Source organism: Nicotiana tabacum, chromosome 19 (genome assembly GCF_000715075.1).
Source record: "Nicotiana tabacum cultivar K326 chromosome 19, ASM71507v2, whole genome shotgun sequence".
NCBI classification, from domain to species: Eukaryota; Viridiplantae; Streptophyta; class Magnoliopsida; order Solanales; family Solanaceae; genus Nicotiana; species Nicotiana tabacum.
Genome location: NC_134098.1, coordinates 108,879,751 through 108,895,613, shown reverse-complemented (window position 1 = coordinate 108,895,613; position 15,863 = coordinate 108,879,751).

Here is a 15,863-nt window from a genome sequence, read left to right as displayed (position 1 = left end):
CCCTTTAGTATATTTTGAGCTCATTTTCTGATACTATAGAGTGAGAGAGGGAGCCTTAGAGTGAGAAAGTAACCCTCATCAATTATTCTTCAATTCTTGCTTGAAACTTTGAAGATTATCAAGGAAAGCAATCTAGGCCTCCATCCTAGAGGTAAGAATCTATACCCTAGCCCTAAATTTTTGAAACTTATACTGAAAATGAGTAATTAATAAGATGGTCCATGGGTATGAGGGTTGTTTACCTTGCATGCATGTGTGGTAAAAAGAGTGTGGAAAAGGGAACTAGAACCATGAATGTTTTCCTAATTTTGGGTTCAATTTGTATATTGCTAAAATAGATTGAGGTTGCTAAGGGTTCCGGATAATTGTAGAGTCTAAAGAAGCGCAATTGAGGTATGTATGGCTAACTCTCTTCTTCCTAGAATCGAACTCCTAGTGTCCGAATATTTGGTGTAAGATCCGACTTGATCATACTAGAATTGTTTTCCTTAGTGTGTTGGGTTGGAAGATTGATGTTCCCTAATTGTTTTAGATGTTTACCATGTCATCATTATATTTGAGAACGTGACTACGATTTTCCAAGCTCCTTCTCTTATGTGTGAAATGTCTTATGTGATGGTACTTATCAACATGAATGATGATGTTACTTGAACGAATAAAAAGGGAAAGACGAGAATTGTAAAATATGCCAAAGTGAGAAGAACTATTTAATAAATGAGGCTGTTTGTTCCATGTAATAAAAGATGGGAAAGAGATGCAAGTTGAGTGAATACTTGAAAGAGGTCATGTCTCAAGTTAGATGGCTTAGCCGAACGGGCCGAGATCGGACGCCATGCCGTTCACAGGGTGGCATTTGTGTTGGAATTATTGATTTACATTGTGGATATGGATATGTCTCACTTGGGATGGCTTAGTCGGTCGGGCCGAGACGAGACACCGTGTAAAAACACGATGGCATTGTGAGTTGTGGCTTTGGCACTAAATATCATTAACCTAAAAAGATAGAAAGATTGAATTGGAAATTATGTGATCCTTATTTGGTGATTCTTTGTATTTCGGTGCAGTACTTATTGATTGTTATGACTGCCTTCTCTTTGTTTCAATGTTCATTCTTCTAAGATTAGTATTTGCCTTACATATTAGTACTATTCGACAGTACTAACGCCCCTTTTGCCGAGGGCGCTACATCTTTGAATGGATGTAGGTGGTTCCATCGCAGATAGCGCTGATCACAGATAGTGGTGCTCTCCCTCTCACTAATCACAGCAGTCTTGGTGAGCCCCATTTCTTCCTGGGGTCATGTAGTCCTTCTTCTGTATAAGTTTCTATATTTTGAGGTATAGCCGGGGCCTTGTTGCCAGAATTGTCATGTTGCTCTTTTGTACCCTTAGAGGCTCCGTAGACGCTTATGTGGGTCATGTATGTATGTTGGGGTGGTCGTTGGACCGAGTTGTATTTTGGAAATTTAACTATGGCATAATGCATAAAATGAAAAAAATGAACTAGCAACATTTATATACTTATATAACTGATCTCTCCCCTGTTTTACAAATGGTGATGCATTCCCTTATTGGATCATGAATGAGTCGGGTAGAAAAGGTTTACTAGGCTTGCTCGACCGAGTTCACTCGGTTGAGCACCGGTCGCGCTCCCCGAGGTTGGGGCGTGACACTGAAGCTAGCCGAGATCGAGAGTTTTCTTATCATGCTAATCCTGGATTGAAATTCAGCTGGTGTGCCAAGGCTGAAACTGCCAGATAGAGACGATCTAGCATGACTCTTACTATAATTGAGTATAGAAAAGAGGTATCATCTTATGTGCGTATCGAAGTGCGTGATAGAGATAAATCCTTCCGTAAGTTGAATTTTTTTTGGTAAGCGAATGGTTAAAGTCAATAAAAGAGATAATGCCAAACCTTAGAGTTCATTGTAGGGCCTATTCCTTATGACTTCTAGGCGTCTTCTAGGCTTTCACCCTCTGTCAGTCCATTGCATCAAGAGTATTGAGATTTATTGGGCCCTAGGACCCTTTTTGTAAAGCGACATAACTAAAGTAATGATAGGAAAGGAAACCTTATTTGATGACCATCCCTCCTTCTGAATAGAGGTAAGGTTGTCTATTAATCGACAGCCGCTGGTAGAATATATCTACCCTACGCCCTCACTGGTATAATGAATAAGTACGGGCTTTTTTCTCCTACAACGGGAAATAAGCTTTCATAGCACTAAGACTGAAAAGAAGGGTTGATACATCGACAACTCAGTTACACCGGCACAACCTAGCCAAGAATCTAGACCTTCACCCCTATTCCATGGTAATTTGATATGTTCATTTAGCTGCCTTGCATACACGCATATCATCGGTAAGTGCCCTTTAACCTTTAGGAACTAGCAGAAGAAGAGCTAGACTAGGAGTAGCAACCAGAAGGGGGAAATGATGTATGTTCAAGGATCCTGAGGCGAGTCCACAAATATAATTTATTCCATTTCTTTTGCGTCTGTTGATGATGCTGAAGCGGATTTCACTTCAACGGGTACTGGTAGATTTCCACTGGCACATCAGCACTTCCGGCTTAAAGGCTTGCTTTCCATGCTCCTTTCAAAGGTAGACTTATCGCCAAGGACAAACCAACTGATCTACGCTCGAACCTCCTAAGAAGACTGGCTGGTCAGAAATAGGTTATCCAAGAAGGCTCCACGGAGAAGGGGCGAATAACCTTTCACATCTGATTCAATAGAAAGAACTAATCTACTTTAATATCATATATAGTTTTATCGTCTTGTAGATGTACTTAATCGATGCACTATAAGTCTTCGATAGAACCCCAAAAAACGTGCTTATTGCTCACCATTGGCTTGGGTTGTCCTCCTCAAACCGAACAACTTCCAAGTCAACCTTCTTTGATTAAGCCCTTATCTAATTTGGGTGCATGCTCTCCCATTGGGAATTTTATATCCTTGTACCACTGAAGGGCCCTGGCTCTCTCAATCAAAGGATGGTCTTTATCGATCTCCTAGCCGAAGTTAGCGTTCAACTCCGCGGGGGTTTCCAAGTCCAATCCGAGTATTCGCGCTTATGGACTCCCCTTTTGAAGGAAGCTTGCGAAGGGCTGAATGAGAGATAGAGCTTCGATTAAGAAGAAAAAAATTGTATACTAGACCTTCCCTAATGGGAGAACCAAACAAAGGATGAGTCCTAGCGCTAAAGTCGTTGTTTTCTTCCTGAATTTCATAGCGGAAGCTTGACTTTTGGGTATTCAACTTTGTGTTGCAGCTTAGTGAGATGACCCTGACATAGAAGGTTTAAGCTCAGCCTCAGGGCGGTAGTCTCTCTATCAGGCCCCACTGCTTCAGTCTCTTTCTCTTTATCCGCATTCCCATACGGATTAACAAGCCTTTACGTGCTCTCTTCGTAGCATTAAAAAAGTCGTCTAAATCTAATTAATAAGAAAAAATCCTCCAATATTAGTATAGGTGGGGCGGAAAGGTTGAGCGGAGGCAGGCAAGCATGTAAAGTAGAGTTTTTCTTGGCCCATGAAAATTTGAGAACTATAGATTCAGTAGTACCGATTTTTGGGGACTGCTAAGAGGTATGCAAACTCGTTGGAGGATTAGTTCTTCCCATTCCAGTATGTCCACCACCATAAATGCCAGAATTGGGTCGAGGACTTGATTCTGGCAAATGTAAAGATGGCTAGAGAGGAGACGGTAAAAGTAGAAAGGATAGAAGTAGCCACACCAGCATCTATCCGAGAAAGTAGTAATAGAGCACGCAACGATAAAGGCAAGAGGAGCGTCCAGTCGAATCAATTTATACCTCAAAGTGCTCCTTATCTTAATAAGATTAATTAACTAAATTTTAGAAAAAATCTTGAGATTAAGCATATAAGTCATTCTATTAGTGCAATACGCCTTGTTTAGTCATAGCTTAAGGTTGTTAGAGCATACTAATATTCACTTTCTTAATGTTAGCTCCTAAGCAGCTTTCGCCTATCATTCCATCTATGATAATCGCTAAATAATCGATTAGAAAGTGGAAATTGAAGACTGAGAACATATGAGGTCGGCGCTAAAAGACTGACTTAAGAAATTACTTAAGTCAAGTTCTTGTGCTATATCTCGTTCGTGATCCCCACGTGGGAATCACATCACTCCCTTTTGACTAAAGTTCTTAGAAGAGGCAATGCTTCAGAATTAGACTAGGGGCCTTATGCCAATCAACATCGTTCATTCTCCCTGTCCGGGAAGAACTTCACTCCTAAGACGTTAAGCTAGAAAGACTAATATGTTTAGGCTAGGGTGCCAACCCTCACTAGAAGTCAGTTTTCCCATGTCCGGTAGACTTTCTTTCTACAACTTGACTTTCACTAATAGAATACTTAAATGTTATTAGAATAGGCTGAGAAAAGCGCTAAGAGAGAACCTTACGATATTACTTAAGTAAAGGTGAGCAACAATTGTTCTTTCAAGCTCAGAATAGGCCATCTAGTGCTATATCTCATTCGTGATCCCCACTCGGGAATCATATCACTTTTGACATAGCACCGCAAGAGAACCTTTTAAAGAACTATTAGTATCCTTTACTTAAGCAAATACTTTCTTAGTAGTTGCTAAAGGCTTCTTTCTTCTATATCAGGAATATAGGTCAAAAATGATCTTCAAATTGACTTTTTCTTCAACAATAAGTTCTAATTATTTAGATAAATAAAAGAGAAAAGAAAACCTCCAGATGAGAAAGAAAAGAAAATGAAAATAAAGATATAAAGCAATGAAGCCATCATAGTTTGTTTTAACTCCTCCGCAAGAAAGGAACTAGGCGCTTCACCCTTTCCTTCCCCACCTAATCTTGCTTCCATATAGGCGTGGTATAGGAGAAGCCCCATAACTAGTCTTGAAGCTTCATTCAGGTTGATTCCAGTTGGCACAATGCCACATCAATCCGTTATGGCTCGATCCTCTTCCTTAGCAGCGGAGGATTCTGATGAGTGGTGATTTTACCACTCATTCTAGTCTCTTTTCTTTAGATTTTTCACCCTTTAATTATAATGTGAGGTTGTTTATGGTGTATATTGCTAGATTTTAAGGTAAATGATGCAACAAAGAGACTTGAATTCAAGTGAAGCAGAATTGAGCAAAAAAGAGTACAAAAGTGCAAAATCCTTCATTGATTTCGCATTTGCAGAACACTGCCCGCATATACGACCTCGCATCTGCGAGTTGGAAGGCCGAATCTGCATAGTTAAACTTCACTGGGACTGCATCTACAGCAAAAACTCCACACCTGCGGAGTCGCTAGTGCAACCTTTTTGTCCGCATCTGCGGAGCAAGGGAATTCTACATGGGCTCGCACCTGCGATGGTTTATCCGCATTTGCGGAGTCACACTTGCGCCACAATGTTCGCATCTGTGGAGTTGGAAAAATCCATTGAGTTCACGCATCTGCGATTGAAGGCCCGCATTTGCGGAGCCGGACCTATGAGGATCTTTCCGTAGGTGCGGTCAACGGGTTTCTGACCTGGGCAGTATTGACATTTCACATTTTCTCAACTCCAAACCCACAAATACAGAATCATATCATATCTTGGAGAATCGTTGGCTTATTTTCAGTCCATATACTAGAGAGAACACGTTTTGTGAGCTAGGGTTCTTGCACACACACTTGGGTCTTGAAGATTTGAAGCTTTTGGTTGAGAATTGCTTACTCCTTTATGCTCATTTCTTCATCTCCTTACTTTGTATTGTATATCTAAGTGTGCAGTATTTATTTCCAACACTTGAATCTTGTTTATGGAAATACTCACATTTAAAGTGTGGATTAAATACCTTGTTGTGCTTATGTATTGAACGATTTTTATTTATTATGAAGCGAGTTGTTGTTTCTTTAATTATTCTTGTTCTTGAATGTTTCCAAAGGGATTAGCTAACCCTAGGACTCTCCCATTTACTTCGGATTAATTTTGGGAAAAATAGTTCGGGGTTGGGAAACATTAATTAACAAGAACTTGAAGCGTTAACCCTTACTTTATAGATTCTACCTAGGGATAGGAAAGAACTATTTATAGCCATATTCGGGTGTGCTTAATCCCTTAATTATTTTAGGGATAATTCAATAAGGAAGTCTTGTTAGTCTTCGGGAGAAGCTAATATAGAATTATTATCCGAGGCTAATAAATAATAAACTCATTCATATTTATAAAATTGTGAAATATATTGGATCGTTACTTGAGTGTAAATCCCGATGCACCCATGCTTGTAGCCATTGATCATTTTACTTGCTTTCTAGGTTAGTTTACATTTTCGCATTTAGCTATAATATTTTCTCAACAACCATTCTAAGTGTTTGACATTGCATAATAAGTGATAATTCTCTTACATTCCTAATCGTCTATATATTGTTCTCTGTGGGATTCGACCCCGACTCATAGTTGGGTAAATTATATTGCATGCGACCGTGTACATTTACTTTTTAGTAATGGATTTGGACGTCATCAGATTCTCCGGGCAGCCTGCGTGAATCAGTACATCAGTTAGACGAGCAATGGATTATATCAGCCCAATTCGTACCAAGTTTTATTTGTCGGGCATGAAGAAAGCTCCAAGGATTGCTCCGGGGTTAGAACACTCTACAGAAACCCCTTTGGATGACTGCTTTGTACTTGCCGCTATCTTTCATTCAGATCGTAGATCTTACCTTGCCTATACGGTGGATATCTATTTTCTCTGTAGGAAAGTAGCTTCTGAGAGAAATCTCATAATTACTGCTCTTAGCTGGGGACACGAGACCCTAACTAAAATACCAAAGTCGGTGCTGCCTGTAGCTGGTCTAGCTCTTGAATTCGACTTTCAACTTGCTCTTAGAGAGAGGAGGTATAAAGTAGCTAGAGTACGTTTTCTGCTTTAGGCCCAGCCGCTAGACTAACTAACTACCCCTTGCTTTGGCTAAGAAAGTAGCTCTTAGAACGAGGGATAAGTCTCAGGAGTGGAAAGATCAGGAAGTTTCCCTGGTGAAAGCAAATAGCCTCGCTTCGCTCTTTCTCGCCTAACTGAGAAAGTAACTCCCTACCTTCGGGCCATTCTTCGGAGTAAGGGAAAGGAATACCAAAACCTAGGTCTCTTTTAATCCGATGTCGGAATAATAGATGAAAGCTTGTTAGTAGTGTAGCGATCCTACACTCATTCTAGTAAGTGCAGTCAGTCCAAGCATAATAGGAATAGGTAAGAAAAGTCACTAGGGAAGTAGGCTTAGCCCTTTCAGTTCTAGTGCTTGAGTACTCATATCCCTAACTCTTTTCCCGTACAATTGTAAGGTCGCAGTCCTACGATCCAATCCAATTCTCTTTTGGGCGTGGCTAATGTGAGCCAGTCTATCTTGACACCTCCCCTCTTAGTCTTTTACTTCTTTTTGCACACCAGTGCAGTTCTCCGTTCAAAGAGACTTTTCAAATAGAAGAAAGAATAGAAGCTCTTCCTCCCGATTCTCAATGGAATTCTCTGGGAGAGAAACTGCTTTGCCTCAGGTCATGAGCCTGATGAGTTGACCAATTCCTCTACCCTTCTTCTTCCCCTTCTCTTTCGAACTCCAAAAACCAAGGTTCGACTTGCATGTGTTAAGCATATAGTCTGAGTAGCATGATTGGAGCTTCTTAGCGCTTAGGCTACTACCTAAAAGTAAGTTTTTTGCTCTTTTCCTCTTGCATAACTTAGATGGATGAGATATTAAGCAAGACTTTATGCGCAACGATTTCTTCTTCTCTTATGATTTATAAAATTACAGGGGGGAGACCAAAAAAAAGAGAGTAGATTGGCTGCTTTTTCCAGTTAAGTATAGTTGATAATCCCATTTTCTAATTTGAATTTGAATAAATTCTCTTTATTATTATAAATATAGGTTTTTTATCTTCCATCTTTTCTCCACATCTTTGGGCGACCCCTTCCCTTTCCTCTTTTTTTCGTTTCAAGCATGGACCTTAACTTACCGAACTAGCTTAGTAAAGTAGAAATCATTAGTTGTCAACTGTTCATAGTCAGCAGTGGAAGAGGGCGTAGCTTTGATTACTCAAGTTGCCCTCTCATGATTGAATGTGAAAAATAATTGCTTTTATTTAGCAACAGTCTTATAAGGATGATGCTTACCCTGTGCCTTATCAATAATTAATAAGGAAGACCGGGCTAAAGGTAACTACTTTTTGCTCACCCGGTGAAAGGCATAGTAGGTAAAAGGGCTATTGGTTGTTTCACTTCCTTACCTCGGGTAGGTTGAAAAGGCTGCTAAGAAGAAAAGTTTTCTTTTCTTTTGCGACCTTCCATACCAAGTAGGGTTGAAGAGATCGATCCCAATAGCCTTTCACGAGGGGAAAGACCGATTCTTTATAGCCGTTACGAAAGCTCCCGAAGAGAAATAGGTCTTTGCTGCTTGACTGCGTGAACCAAGTCCAGGTCTTGCATTTGGCATTCCCACTGTTGACGTCCCATCGAGTTAGCTAGTTAAGGGTGAAAGTGATTTAGGAATGAATTACAGGCAAAGTCCTTGCTCGGAATTCAGGGTAACATTCTATATTCCTTAAGGATACAGGTGAAGCTGACTTCCTGCGATAGCCCCTTGGACCTTAGCCTCTTAAGGGTTGGGTTCTAGTGGCGGGCACTTGGGTCGTCCGGACCCATATTTGGTAAAAGTGGTGGCCTGGTTATCCCCACACCCCCTTATCATGCGTGTCTGTAGGAGCAGTTTGTGCTAGAGTTTTGGCGCTCGCATTATGGTTTTCAGCCCTCTTTCACCGAGATGCCCTTTAAAAATATTTTTTACCGCATCGGAACAAGACCCACTAAACTAGATTTATCCAATTCGCGTGCAGATGGGGATTCCCCAATAGATTCGGATTTGGATGCCCCTGCGCATAAACATATGGATAGGGATGCCAATTTAGATGCAGCTAGAAAGGCTCGGGATAAACAAGCAAGGGTTTCATCCTCTACTTATGGGAATGCTACTTCGAGAAATGCTGCTTCAGGATAAACTAGATATGTTGCGAGAGAAAGTAGATATTTTCTTATGGCTTGGACCATTTCGCTCAAAAACTCAAAGGGGGGAAATAATTCTTCAACATAGTCACAAGAAGGTAGTATACAACCATTAGATCCTTAGAAAGAGGAGCAACTAAGAAGAGAGGGTTATAAAACAATGAAATGAATGTCTTCAATCTGGCTCTTGTTCCCTGTAGGTTTCTAGCACACTAGGCTAGCTAAGAAAGGTATTCTATCTTTCTCTTTTTATTTTTAGGCTTGATAGAATTGTTTAGAATCCTCTCCTAGCTTCCTCTTTCCATAGATATGCAGACTATAAAATGTCGATCAAAGAGTAGTGTTGTTCTAAGATATAGAAGTAGTTAAGGGCTAGACTAAATAGTAGATATGGGATTGAAGGGCGGAGGAGTAGGGTTTACGAAAAGAAGGCTCTGGGTTGTAATCTAGTTGTAATGCTATACTCCATTATTCCTCCCGACTTCCTTTCTATTCTCACTATCATTCGACTAATGAATGCAATTGGAGTAGAATCGCTTTCCCTTACTAGGTTTAGAGGAGAGAGCCCTATATCAGATGGCTTTCACTGCCCTTAGAGAAGAAGAGAAGAAAAGCCATAGAGTAAGGGAAGGGAAGCCTCACAATAAGAGAGACTTTCTATCTTGCCTAGGCTATTCGATAGCGTACATAGTGGATTAGTTAGTAATGCCTAAGGTAACCCATTCAAAAAGTAAGGGAGCCCCATACCTACTCCCTTAGTAAAGAAGAAGACATCTACAATTTTCTATTTTGATTTTTCTAAGGACATGCAAATTTATTTGTCCTCGATATATCTTAGGGCATTGAAACCCTATTTATCGACTCTTGCCTTGTGTCAGTTAGCAGGTAAATACAGCATTTCAATGTCTGTTCTATGACGCTTAGCTGGTACAGGCTATCGTTTTGTCTCCCCTTTGATGTCTACTCAGTCTAAACATTGGGAATGACTAAAAGCGGGTGCTTCTAAATCCTATGGTTCACATCAATTACCCTTAAAATTCAGGCCGGGTAGGGGAAAGCCTCTCATTCCATATTTGAAGGCGAAGATGATCGATTCTCTTTTTCAAACGGAATTAAAGCCTAAGGAGATATGGCTCTTTCCAGGTGAGCTAGTGTTCGGTGGTGAATGAGAGATAGAGGAGCGCACTCTTCTAGGCTAATAGGTAGATCAGTGGTTGCAATGGCTCTCTTGGTATCACACCTCGGCATGGTCGGGCATAGGGCCACAGACATAAGTCGCGCCCCCACCGGCTATCTTTGATTGTCTTGGTCGGAAAATTGGGGTCTTTTGAGTGGGTTGTCTCCTCTCTGATGATCTTTTCTAAAAGAAGTAATGAAAGGGAAGCTCGGTATCAAAGCGCGTTCGTTGTTGCCTGTATAGCTTTATAGAGCAGAGATCTAGCAATGCATTATAGGCACAAATCATTGGTATTAGATGTATCGTTAGGTTGTGCCGAGTCAAATCTACTCCATTTTTTTCCGTTACATAAAATAGATCCCTTCCCCTCGCTTTCCAAAATGATGAATATGAGGTCTTGGAGGCTACATGTACTATGGATCCTTTGATACCAAATCGGGTTGCCTTCCCAGGTCTCGCTGGTGTTGCCTGTAGGCCGTGATATGCCTTGAGATGGCCATCTCTTGTCTCCCTTCCATTGGGGAACCCATTCCCCGGTCGTTGCTCTTCTGCGTCTGGACCGTCCTCTAGGCATCTTTGGAAGGCAGGGAGTGTGACAACGTACACGCTTCCCTTTACTCCATAAGGCCTTTTCATCAGTTATAGGGTTTGGTGGCCCGAAATTGAATTGGCTTCGTCAAAAGGCCTAATATCTAAAAGCCCGGCTCGCGAGGAGTCCCTCTTGCAGAAGGGTTCCAACCCTCGCCTCACTCTTGTGACATGTTATGTTTCCTCTTTCTATTTCCATGTAAAGGGCGAGTCCCATGCGTTAGTTTATGGATCGCGGTCTCATACACTAATCCCTATAGGTGATCGTAGTAAGCCGGTCGCCCTACCTAAACCAATCATCATATCAGTCCCTAGTCCCCATTGCTGGAAAGGCTCGGCTTAAAAATCGTACGTGGAGCTTCCGCCTCATACAGCTCCTCTAGGGATGGAGGTAGGCCCAGCCCAGGCTTATGTGGTTAAGGTTGTTGTACACGACCTCATAAGAAAATAATGAAAAAATGATGTTTCCAGCTTTTAGTCTTTGACTTAAAGAAATAAGTAATAACATAGGGGAAATCTTCAAATTATCTCCTAGCTAGTGGAACAAGAAAGACATGGATGGTTTACTCATGTAAACCAATAAAAAAAAGAGAAAACAAATATAAAAAGAAAAAATCAAAGTCGAGTCTTATGTCGGGTTTTCTCAACATCCCTGAGAAACTTATTGAATTTCTGAAAGAGTTTTCATAATGCTATACTTCAATTAAAGATCGAGTCAAAGGAGAATTCCTCTTTACAAAACTAAAAATCTTTCTGAAGAACCTAGGCAATTTTCTTTAAAGCGGTGCCTTCCTTTTTTTAATATGAAAAGATACTAGCCAACTTTTAGATGAAAGAAAGGAGGCCTTTCCTTGTAGGAATAGCTTTCTAAACTATTTTAAATATTATGAGACCTCCAAGGCCTCCCAAAAGATTTTGATAGAAGTAGATTCCAACAAACAAACCTTTGTATAAGTCGGATATTATCTACGTAACCGCAAACTTGCTTTCTTCAAAGAAAGTGAAGCGAAGTCCCTCCTCGAAAGGAAAAAGGGACGAGCGAAACGACTTTGGTATCGGTAAGCATTCCCCCGTTGGGCGCAGTTTGGGCTTTCCAGTATCGTTCCCTTTAATTGCACGAGAAAAGAAAAATGAGATATCAAGCGGTAAGGCAATGACAATGAGGAAAAGGCAAGTAGTCAGAAGCAGGAAGCACAGGAAAGAGCAGTAAGAGCAAGAGAAGTCTGCAAAGCAGCTAGTTGAAGCATGGGAAGGGGAGAATACTTTGTATGAATGTTGAATGGGAACTGGGATAGGAACTACTACTGGCCGATCTTTGACAAGAACCGAAGCTGACCTTTAGCTAGCCGACCATGTGACAAAAGTCTATACTGGCATTTCAATAGGTAAAGCAAGTCCGCTGGCAAGCTTGTAGGCTATTGGCTTATTCCTATATCCATGTTCGGGAAAGATATTGATTCTAATACCGAACCAAAAAAGGTTATTCCCTTAGTTCTACCTACCACCCTTTCACATTGTTTAAGGGGCAGCATCCATTGAGAGTGGATTTCAGGTGTTTAGATATTTCAAGAATAAGCAGTAGTTGAACCAGCATAATGAAAAAGCTAGCAAAAGGGCAGGCCCAGAGTGGGATTCGGCCAAATAAACAAAATGGCAAGCTTCATTACCATTCGAAAAATCCCATCGGTTCAAAAAAAATCCTAAACTTCGGAGTGGCAAGTAGCAGAAAGAGAAAGTCAAACTTAGGCCTCAGGCTTGAGCAGGGTCATCGTTCCCTGTTGTCCCATGTATAAGAACGAATTAGATCGACTTGACTGATATGATATATGGAATGGGAGTTTGTGTTCTATTTAGTTAGGACCTTGTCTCCCTTACGTTATCTTTCGCTCTCCTTGTATAGGTTGGGAAAGGGCTTGGTGGATTATCTTTGGGAGCTAAGTCGAAGATCTCGGTGGTCTTATGAGTGGTTGATAAACTGCGATTGCAGTTTTCTTTAGGTAGTCCCATAGCTGTGAGGCTTAACAGATAAAGAAAATGGTGGATACATTTCTGGGTAGAAGGTGACAACCCTAATGAATTGACTATGAAGGTGGCTCTTAGCTACATCAACACTCAAATTCATTAATTGTTATTGCCCAAGCTTTGATGACCAACCCCTGGCATATTTAGGTTTTGATCTTCGGCCATCCTGGTCCTTAGGACCCAACACTATATTATTCAACTCTATTTTCTTGAAAATGAAAAGATGCAAAGGTGTTGATTTGTCCTATCCACATAGAAATCTTACCCTTTTCCACACATTACCGGTGGATGCTACAATCGCTATCACTTTGGCTACAGGATGGGAATAAAGGTCGAGGAGGCAAGGAAGAAAAGGTTATTTGCTATTGGCTTACCCTTATATTAGGCCTTGGTACGGCCTATACACGATGGATGAAGGTTTTGGCAAGGTTAATAATTGATGGTATCTATAATCAGACCCAACCGTTGCAGTACTTGAGAAGAAAGAAATACATTTTCTCTTTTTCTCTTAACGCTGCTACCGATTCCTTATCTGTTATCCTGACGTCCTATATGCAGGGTTGGTCAGAAATCCCTTTGCAAATTCCTGGACTTCATACTTTGTTCTGTAGTCTTTCAATTACCATATAGTCTCTATAATTATAATAAAGGCTATAGGTCATCGGATGTGATGTTTATGAAGGGCCCCTTGGATTGTTTAATTCTTGGCCTCTATTCACACTTAAACATTATATGATTGTGTGGATAGCTACTGAAAGGGTGTATGGAACGATGAAGCTTTGCGACTATGCCATTCTTGGCAATGGTGATCGCCGACAAGAAGGTGACGACCACTTAGCATAATATAGTTTCAGTGTACTATAACTATATCTAAAGAAAAGTCTCCCATTTGAAAGATTATTTATTATAAGTCATGTTTTGGTGTTTGCCAAATCATTTTTGAGCTAGAAATTACTAGGGATTTCTCTGCAGTGTCTGCTAAGATGCTCCGGTCTTTGGTTGACGCTATTATGTGAAAAAGACCCTGATTTTCTCAAAGATTAGAGATGTCACTGGTACTATATTCCTGTCTTTGACCTATCCATGGAGGGGTGCTTCTTATCGTATCTGTGGTGCGCCCTATCACCCTAAATCTAAGCGATGGAAGCCTCATTATCTTTGTATGCTTTTGTCGCCCGTTATCATTAAAACTGTGGTTAGGATTTTTAGATTTGGGAGTGTTAACGCCGAGTGTCGTGCGGGCCTTCATTCTTGGGAGGGCTAAAATTAGCGCCTTCGCTGTGTTTGTAATGAAAAGGAAATAGAAGATCTTCAGATATTATTTACATGGGAGGACTTTGTTGATCGCCTCATTCCTCAACCATGGGCGAAGATTTGGTTAAAGTCTCTTCGATGGTAGCGTATATTACGCTCGACGTCCCTCAAGCCTCCTCATGTACCAATGTCCATATTTCGTTCTAGGAATAAGGACAATTTCTTTTCCGGTATGTGGAGTTTTCTTTCGTTGTTACGACAGGCTGAGAGCAGTGCCCGCTCCTTTGTATTTGGGGGAGTTGGACGGCCATTCCGCTCTTCGAGATTTTCTTTATTCTTTTTTCGTTAAAACAAATATAACTGAAAAAGACTACTAGGAATTTAGACTGACGGCATACCTAAGCACTCATGCCTATATTGTGTCCTTTCTTTATGTAATTTGGCCTGCCCCGGGATTCTAACGATGACTTAAACCTCTATCTTGAGGGGTCGCGTGACTTTATCTCTCTGAAGAAGGACGAACTCTTCTTTATATACACAATTTGCTTTATGAAATTGGAAGAAGAATTGCTGCTTTCAAGCGTGAGCAAGGTCCATGATTCAGACTAGGAATTGCTATTTTATCTGATGTAGTTAGCTCTATTCCCTGACCTGAGGGCGGGAACCATCTTATCTTAGGGTAGGGATAGCCCCACTTACTTTTGAGTCTATCAGCTGCAACAAGGGATGCGAGAACGAGTGTTGTGCTTGCCCCGACCGAAACCACCATTCACTACCATGAACCAGCCCCTCTCCAGTATAGGTAGGTCTTTCTTTAGAACAGATTCATTCCAGAATAGAAAATCTAATTTAGAATCAGAATCACGCTTGGAGCCTATCGCTAAAATGAACAACACACCAACGACCAGACATGCTACGCTAGTAAGGCTTGTGGGCAAAGCAAGAGATCTTATTTTATCCTTAAGGATATGGAAGTCTAACTCACCCTCGGGGGGAGATATAGGAATAAAGTACCCTGCCACTGGATTCCACTATTTTTGTAAAGGGAGGTAGACTTGTTCAGCCGCTCTATAAGATAAGGATGCTTGTGTCTCTCTTTTAACTCCATAGCAAAATCCATCCATACTTGTCCTTGTTAACTCAGAGATTGGGATTGATTCATGAATTATCAGTGTAGATAGGCATGGATCTGGAATGAACTCAGAATCCTAATAAGGGAGAGTCTGGGTCCAACAGAGGAAGTGTACTTCTAAGCTTTCCGGGAATTGGAATTATTGAAGAAGCTCTTTATACTGGAATTGAATCCTACACGTAAGAGCATTCCGAATGCTAAAAAGTTTCACTTTATTTTATTTATGATTTAAAATATGCTAAAAAACATTCTTTCATTAGACTAGTCAATAAAGGAATGGCAGAGTAGTTGACCCCGACCATTGCCAGTAAAGAAGCTTCTTTAAGACACCGAGTTGCATCAGGAAGAGTAGAGTCAGAAGAAGAGCTAAAAGCTTGAGTTGTATTAGCTGAGAGTTCAATCCCCTTTTCTTTATAATAACCTTCCACTTTTTGTTTCATCCAATTTTATCATTCAAGATCTCCTCATAAAGCTACAATAAGAATTCTTCATGCGAGACTTAGGGCTCATTAAAAAATGAACCTTGGCGTTGAAATTCTTTGAACCAAATCAGTTTTATTCTTATCTCAACAAAAAGAATTTTTGACTTGCTTGCTCACTTGATCATTTGAATCGAAGCCAACACAAGGATGGGAGGGCAAACGGAATACAATAGAGAACAAAAGCTACTCGA